Below are 8,417 nucleotides of genomic sequence, written 5' to 3'. Positions count from 1 at the left end.
ACATCCTGGCTTCACCAACCAGAAAAGGAGATGCCAGTGTATGCCCTCCGGGCATTAGAAGTTGGCACTTATTTTCAAATTTCCTTCCTGCCTGGCAGAGGAAACACTTTCTCAGACATATGATAAAACTGCAGCATGGAGTGGGATAACGAGGCTCTGGCAGGGACTGTTTCAGAGAACTGCCATGCTCGCCAGCTGCATTGACTGTGTGCCCTCAACACACGCACACGCGCACACACACACACACACACACATCACTCAAGATCACGGATGACCTCTTTTTACCCCACAATGAAGAAGAATTTTCATCTGACATGGCTCACCCAAGAGAAATTTGTCAAGTGCTATATAGTATGTAAGAGGAATGTGGTTGAGGGTAGGGGGCTGGGGGATTGGAGACTGGAACCAAAATCATACAAATGCATATTTGCTTAATATTATTAGAAAAAGAACTCTTCCTTGCTCAAAACTCAGGAAGCGTAGGGAATCCTATTCCATTTTAGAAAACATTTCTTTATGAAAAGTTTCAAACATATACAAAAGAATGGGAAAACGAACCCCCAAGTACCCATCACCTAGCTTCAGCAATGATCAAATGATGGCCAATTTCATTCCCTCTATCCTCCCGACCTCCACCTAAGCCTCTACAATTGATTCTACTCGTTGTCATTACATTGTGTTTGTATCAGGATTCACCTAAGGTTATTACATTGCAACTGGTTGTTGATACATACTTTAGTTTTCTTTTAATCTATACGTTTTCCCCATCTGGTTTGAAGTAGCCTTTGAATTCTAAACTCTGGGTCCTTGTACTAGGAGGTGCAAATCTGCCTTTAAAACAACCTGTATCTAACAAACGTAAGGTAGATAGCTAGTGGGAAGCAGCCGCGTGGCACAGGGATATCGGCTCGGTGCTTTGTGACCACCTAGAGGGGTGGGATAGGGAGGGTGGGAGGGAGGGAGACGTAAGAGGGAAGAGATATGGGAACATATGTATATGTATGAGTGATTCACTTTGTTATAAAGCAGAAACTAACACACCATTGTAAAGCAATTATACCCCAATAAAGATGTTAAAACAAACAAACAAACAAACAAACAAACAACCTGTGGCAACTTAAATGTCTAAATATGGAGGAATCGTTAAATAAACAGTGGTGTATGCATTTGGTTAACTATTGTGCACAATGTGGTTGAAAGAATGCCCTCTCTGTGAAACCTAGGGCAAGGTTTGTTTTTGAGCCTCAATGTATCTATTTGTAAAATGAGAATAAAGGATTAAATAAATTAAACCCAAGGATTAAATAAAGTACATACATCTCCAATCACAGTGCCCATTACATAACACCAGAGCATACAGGGGTGTTTTGATATCATTTTAATATCTATAATACTTATAAATTTTTAATGGACATATTTTATTTCCCCCTAAAATCATGTTAGGCTGCAGCTGAGCAATGTAGTTGGTGCTTCAGGGAAGCAGAGAATGGGGACTGCCTCATACATCATGGCATCATGGGTCAGCCTTAAGTCTCACAACAGACTTTCCTAAGAGCAGTGACAATCTGAAAGCCAGGTTTGTGGAGCGACAGCACGGGTTTCTAAATTTTAAAGTTCCCTTTCCTTCATATCAAGAGTTTGGCCTTACCAAAGTGTTCTCTGTTTGGTTTGGTTTCATTTTTTTAAGTGTAGAGAAAACACAAAATAGTATGGTATGGTAGTTGTAACCAGACAGGAAGAGGAAAGAACTGTTCTATCTGTGCTGACACAGGGGAGAGTCCAAACAAGAAGGGAGAAGAATTTGGGGAAGAAGGTGGGAAGCTCGTGTGTCTTGACTTCTCTGAGGCAGGTATTTTAAGGGTGGGGAGACTCTTGCATAAGTTGATAAAGAAAGTTGAAAGTATCTGTTGCCTTTTCTCCATTTGAAAGAATCTCACCTCAACTAAGGACGGCACCCCAGGTAATGCAGGAGAGATGGTGTAAAACTGACTGATGAATATGGCTAGACAGATGACCTTAAAACAGTTCTGACTCCCTCCGAATACCGCATGTGCGTCCCTTCTGGGGGCCCCAATGTCTCAACTGGCTCAGGAGAGTGAATGTGGGGTTTCTGAGAAGGCCAGTGAACCAGCAGAAGCCGGGCACTGGAATAGATGGAAACACCTGAGACCTCTTCCCTCATCACCATGGTCTCACATAAGCCATTCACCTACCCACTCCACCCAACCCCCAAAAATCCCCACCCAGATGCCATCTTGTAAAGAAGACGAGGGACAGAAATCTGAAACACTGAGCATTTTTCTGCAATAAACTCAATTGAACTTACTATTTCACAGATACAGACTGTTTAGCTGGAAAAGACTAAGCTATCATTAATTGCCAATTTTTCCAATTACCTACTAGGTTGATGAGAAAGATCGTTAGCTCCAGAAATTTAAAACTCTGTATTCTCTCTGCACATGTGAGTGTATCGTATAATCCGATGCCCTAATCTACAATGAAAAGGGAAAAAAGCAGAACGCCAAGTATGATTATAACCATGTAAAACGAAGCTTTAGAAAACGGGAGAAAAGATCGAGAGTCATTACAAATGTAATCTGAATAAATGTAAATTTGTCCAAATTACAAAATGTAAATAGTGGTTGTGTTTGGTTTGGGCAGCCTTGGGTTCTAGTCTTCTCTGTTGTATTTAATCACAATACTTTGATTTTGTATGAAAAACATATTTTGAAACTTGGAGAACTTATTACCTTAAATACATTATATTTAATAAGCTATGACTGAGCACTAACGTTTCACAGGCATTGCACTAATCACCATGGAAAATACAAAGATGGATGAGATATGCTCCCAATGCCAAAGGAATTCACAACACGGTGGAAGAAACAGATGGCTAAGTGGCAAAGGGAATTCAACATCTACTGTTTCCCAGCTATAAGAAATTTAGTTTTTCCCATCTACTCCAAACCACCTCCAGAGGACTTCAATTCACTTTGATGATGAAAACAAAAGCATGAAACTAGTATGATAATTTGCATTTACATATCTATCCTTGGAAAAAAAAATACACATATAATGAGGGTATGCCATGCCTTTACTAGTGGATACAGCTTGCTGTGCACGTATTAGAGACCTCCAACCATTTACTGGGACCACTTTATAATGAGGTCCCTTTGTTATTTCAACAATGAACTTCCCTTAGGTGTAGTACACGATTAGTATCACACTGACTGATATAAAAGTGTACTGCATGACAAACAGTAAGAAGAGTTAAACTTCAGAGTTTTAAGAAACATTAGACTTTATCTAGGTTAGTAGTTTTCAAATTTTAGCATGCATCAGGGACCACCTGGATGGCTAGTTAAAACACAGACTGCTGCCTCATCTTAGTTTCTGATTCGTTAGTCTTGGGCGGGGTCCTCTAATTTGCATTTCTAACAACTGTGGTTTCTGGCTGATTCTACAGTCGTTGGACTTGCACTTTAAAAACCGTTAATCTACATCAACTTCTTTTGCAATTTAGAAATCACTTTTCTGTAACCTTTGGTCTCTGCTCAAATAATTCAATGAATGAGGCACTCACTAAATTGCAAGGAAGCCAGTTTCCCTGTTGGACAGGCTAATTCTATAAGAATCTACTGGAGTCAAAATATGTTTCCTTGAAACCTTTGTTCACCACATGACTATTCCTTTCTGCTCTAGACAACTCTTCAGATGTCTTCTCTTAACCAAGCTGAAAGTTCCCATCCCTCAACCATTTATTCTACATAATTCCTCTTTATCTACCACATTATCATCCCCTCCTGAAACTCCCAGTTATAAAGACCACTCTCAAAACAGGGGGCTGAGAACACAGCATTCTAGATACTGATCCACTGGTACTATCCCCTTCCATAAGCTGACGTCATATATCCATTAACAAAGAACTGGGTTTTATTATTTTGTTTAGAGCAATCATGCCACTTTAGTAGTTGATACTCCATAGAAGGTCTGAACTCTTTCACATTCTGAACAGATACTGACCTTTCTCTTCTTATCCACTTGAAATAAGAATTCTGCTTTTATTCTCGCTAAATTTCATTATCTTATTAGCTCATAATTCCAGTTTACCAAGTATAGGATGGTGGTTAAGAACAATGCCTTTGAAGTCAGACAGTCCTGGGTGCAAATCATAGCTCTACCGTTTAACAGCCATGTGGCCATAGACAAATTACGTGACCAGCATAAACCTCGGCTTCCTCACAGGCATTATGGTGATAACAGTAGCTACCTTACAGAGGTATTTCATGAGATAATATATACAAAGTGCTTAGCATAGTGTCTGGTTCCTATTACATGCTTAGTAATAGTTAGCCATTACTATTTTATTAAAAGCAATCTGAAACACTAAGGTTTATGCTGTACAAAGTAAGAGCAGAAGTCTTTTACAGAAACTTACAAACCCTTATTAGAAGTTTTCAAAAAATTAAATAGACAGGTATAGTTTTTGCCTCAGTGAGACTGGAAATCATAAATCTACATGTTCACTCCAAGGATATTTACAGACTTAGCACAATTTCAATCAAAATGGCAACATGGGGCTTCCCTGGTGGCGCAGTGGTTAAGAATCCCCCTGACAATTCAGGGGACATGGGTTCGAGCCCTGGTCTGGGAAGATCCCACATGCCGCAGAGCAACAAAGCCCGTGCGGCACAACTACTGTGCCTGTGCCCTAGAGCCTGAGAGCCACAACTACTGAGCCCACGTGCCACAACTACTGAAGCCCGTGCACCCAGAGCCTGTGCTCCGCAACAAGAGAAGCCACCGCAATGAGAAGCTCATGCACCACAACGAAGAGTAGCCCTCGCTCGCTGCAACGAAGACCCAATGCAGCCAAAAATAAATAAAATAAATTTTAAAAATGGCAATATGATTTTTTAAATTGCAACAAAATTTGTATGAAAAAATATGAGAAAAGGCAAAACTCTGATAGACAATCCAAGCATGAGAAAAGAGAAAGAAATCTAGCCATATCAGACATTAAACTTATACAAAAGTATCAGAACTTAAAACTGTGGTATTGACATAAACACAGAAAGGCACACCAACAGGAAAAGGTGGAAACATTAGAAATAAACCCAAAACATATGTGGAAAGCTAAGTCAGTTTTCCCAAACAGAGGGACAAAGAAGGCTTATTTAATAAGTTGCATTAAGATAAAATAGGACAATTTAGAAAACCAAAGTGTTAGAGCTACACCTTACACAATACAAGAATCCACTGAGGAAACGCAGAGGGATGGATGTGTTGGCACTACTGAATATACGGAAACTGAAAGCCTCTGTAAGTGAAAATGTTGTAAATTAAATTTTGTCCTATAAAAACAACTGATTCAGAAAAATATTGTACTGAAAATGTCAGGTAAATTAACATTTGTAATATATGAAGAGTTCATTCAAGTTCAGAAGGAAAACCTCAAAACCTAAAAATCGAATAAGCCATGACATTAACACAAACATTACATAGAGAAATATCAGTAATAAAGAAAAACAGGGGAAAAGACCATCCTTGATGGAGCCTGGAGATACCTTTAATCACCTGTTTAAGTAGCTAAGAAATTTTAAAAATGGTAGCCATTGCTGGTTAAAGTTTAAGGAAGCTGTTGTTTTCACTTATTTATAATGATCATTTCAATGGATACATTCTTTCTGGAAGGCAATATGTTAAGAATAATAAAGATGGATATACTCTGATCCAAATTTAGACTCCAGAATTTCTCCTCATGGCATAATTCAACAGAAACAAAAACCTATGCACAGAATAGCTATCTATGATTCCAAAAGACTGAAAAAAAAGCATAAATGTCCAAGGTTACAGGAATAGATAATAAAATCAATTCAGCAAAATATTATATGGTAATTAAAATAATTATGAAGACTATATAGACACGTCTAAAACACCATCATTAATGAAAATAGCTCATGCATGCATTTTTCTTTTTGCCTTTTACATGCCCACAGGATGTATTTTATCCTGAGCGTAACAAAGTAAATGCGGCGGTCTGTAAAATGAAAAAAGGACTCACAGTAGAGGAGAATTATTTTAATTTTAAATCATTATTTACTTAAGCACTATTCTTGAAAAGTTTTACGTTCTGTTTTAGGTGCTATGATGGGCCTAGGACTGCTGACAGAACTGTCAGCCACCTGAAGAAGCAGGCTACACAGCTTCAGTTCCTCTCAGGACTGAGGAAGAATCTGAAAATTCCTTACTGATAAAGATGCTTCTGTAGTGGGTTCTTTCAAAGATTTATTCAGTGAAGCTCACTCTGAGTTTCGAAAAGCAGCCAGCCACTTGAGAGATAACTACCAATTTGCACACACCAATGTTGAGTCTCTGGTGAACAAGTATGATGAGGATGGAGAGGGTATCACCTTGTTTTGTCCTTCATATCTGATGAGCAAGTCTGAGGACAAGACTGTGGCATATACAGAACAGAAAATGACCAGTGGAAAGATTAAAAAAGTTTATTCAGGAAAACATTTTTGGTATCTGCCCTCACATGACAGAAGACAATAAACATTTGATACAGGGTAAGGACTGATACAGGGTAAGGACACGCTAAACGTTCCAACTACTGGAGAAACAGAGCGATGATGGTGGCAAAGAAATTCCTGGATGCTGGGAAGAAACTCAACTTTGCTGTAGCTAGCTGCAAAACCTTTAGCCATGAACTTTCTGATTTTGGCTTGGAAAGTGCCACTGGAGAGACTGCTGTTGTTGCTATCAGAACCGCAAAAGCAGAGAAGCTTGTCATGCAGGAGGAATTGTCGCGTGATGGCAAGGCTCTTGAGATATTCCTGCAGGATTACTTTGATGGTAACCTGAAGAGATACCTGAAGTCTGAGCCTATCCCAGAGAGCACTGATAGGCCCGTAAAGGTAGTGGTAGCAAAGAATTTTGATGAACTAGTGAATGATGAAAATAAAGACGTGCTGATTGAACGTTATGCTCCTTGGTGAGGTCACTGTAAGAATCTGGAGCCTAAGTATAAAGAACTGGGAGAGAAGCTCAGAAAAGACCCAGATATTATCATAGCCAAGATGGATGCCACAGCCAATGATGTGCCTTCTCCATATGAAGTTAGAGGTTTTCCTACCATCTGCTTCTCTCCAGCCAACGAGAATCTAAATCCAAAGAAATACAAAGATGGCCATGAATTAAATGATTTTATTAGCTATCTAAAGTGAGAGGCCACAACACCTCCCCCCCACCGGTCCCCATAATTCAAGAAGAAAAACCCAAGAAGAAGGCAGCACAGGAGGATCCCTAAAGCAGCAGCCAAATATACCACTTGGTAAAAGGACTTTTCCAGGGACTTCCCTGGTGGTCCAGTGGTAAAGAATCTGCCTTCCAATGCAGGGGACGTGGGTTCGATCCCTGGTCAGGGAACTAAGGTCCCACACGCCGCAGAGCAACCAAGTCCACGCGCCACAACTACTGAGCTCGCGTGCCTCGACTAGAGCCCACGTGCGGCAAACGGAAAGAGGCCACGCAGTCTGGAACCCACAGGCCCCAACTACAGAGCCCACGTGCCCTGGAGCCCACACGCCACAACTAGAGAAGTGAAAACCCGTGTAGCCACAACTAGAGAGAAGCCCTCACTCTACAATGAAGGGCCCACGCGCCACAACAGAAGATACCACGTGCCGCCACTAAGACCTGATGCAGCCAAAACTAACTAAATAAATAAATTAAAAAAAAAAAAAAAGGACTCTTCCACCAGAGATGGGAAAACCATTGGGGAGGACTGGGACCCATATGGGATTATTACCTCTCAGGGCTGAGGGGACAGAATAGATAGAATCTGAATCCTGTTAAACTTTCTCTAAACTGTTTCTTAGCTGCACTGTTTATAAGAATACCAGAACCAGTTTATGTTGGTGGTTTTGGGCAAAATTGTTTGTGTTGGGGGCAACGTTGCGGGGGTGTGGGGGAACTGCATTGGGGACTTATTTTCTATCTTTCCTTTTTGTACATTTGGGAACAATGACAATACATGCGCCCCCTCTAAAAGAAAAGACAATACTGAATTTGAGTTCTGTCACACAACTTAGTTACCTCTTTCGACGGCAAATCTGTGTCTGAAAATTTGCTAAGTGTATACAAAGTCTTTATACAAGTCAGCCACGTGTAACACGGCAGCAGCAGGAGCTCTGTGGTCTGTCATCATCCACGGCACTGACCCGGCAAATATTTACTGAGTTGTTACTTTGACTCTACTCTGGATATCTAACAAGGACACAATATGGTCTCAGCTCTGGTGGTCGAGTGGGAAAGACACGTACAGATATATAGAGTGATCATTAAATTATAATGTAGGTACAGCACTAGAGTTATACCAGGATATTTATTTATTTTTTTATAAATTTATTTAT

At 40.1% G+C, this 8,417-nt stretch overlaps 1 pseudogene; it reads left to right on the top strand.

The window, feature by feature from the left end:
• Positions 1-6,605: 6,605 nt before the first annotated feature.
• LOC113610619 (protein disulfide-isomerase A3 pseudogene) lies at positions 6,606-7,159 on the top strand (annotated as a pseudogene).
• The last annotated feature ends 1,258 nt before the right edge of the window (positions 7,160-8,417 follow it).

Source organism: Aethalodelphis obliquidens, unplaced genomic scaffold (genome assembly GCF_003676395.1).
Source record: "Aethalodelphis obliquidens isolate GAN/ISIS:26980383/991018 unplaced genomic scaffold, ASM367639v1 scaffold64, whole genome shotgun sequence".
Classification (NCBI taxonomy): domain Eukaryota; kingdom Metazoa; phylum Chordata; class Mammalia; order Artiodactyla; family Delphinidae; genus Aethalodelphis; species Aethalodelphis obliquidens.
This window is presented reverse-complemented; position numbering and strand designations above follow the sequence as displayed.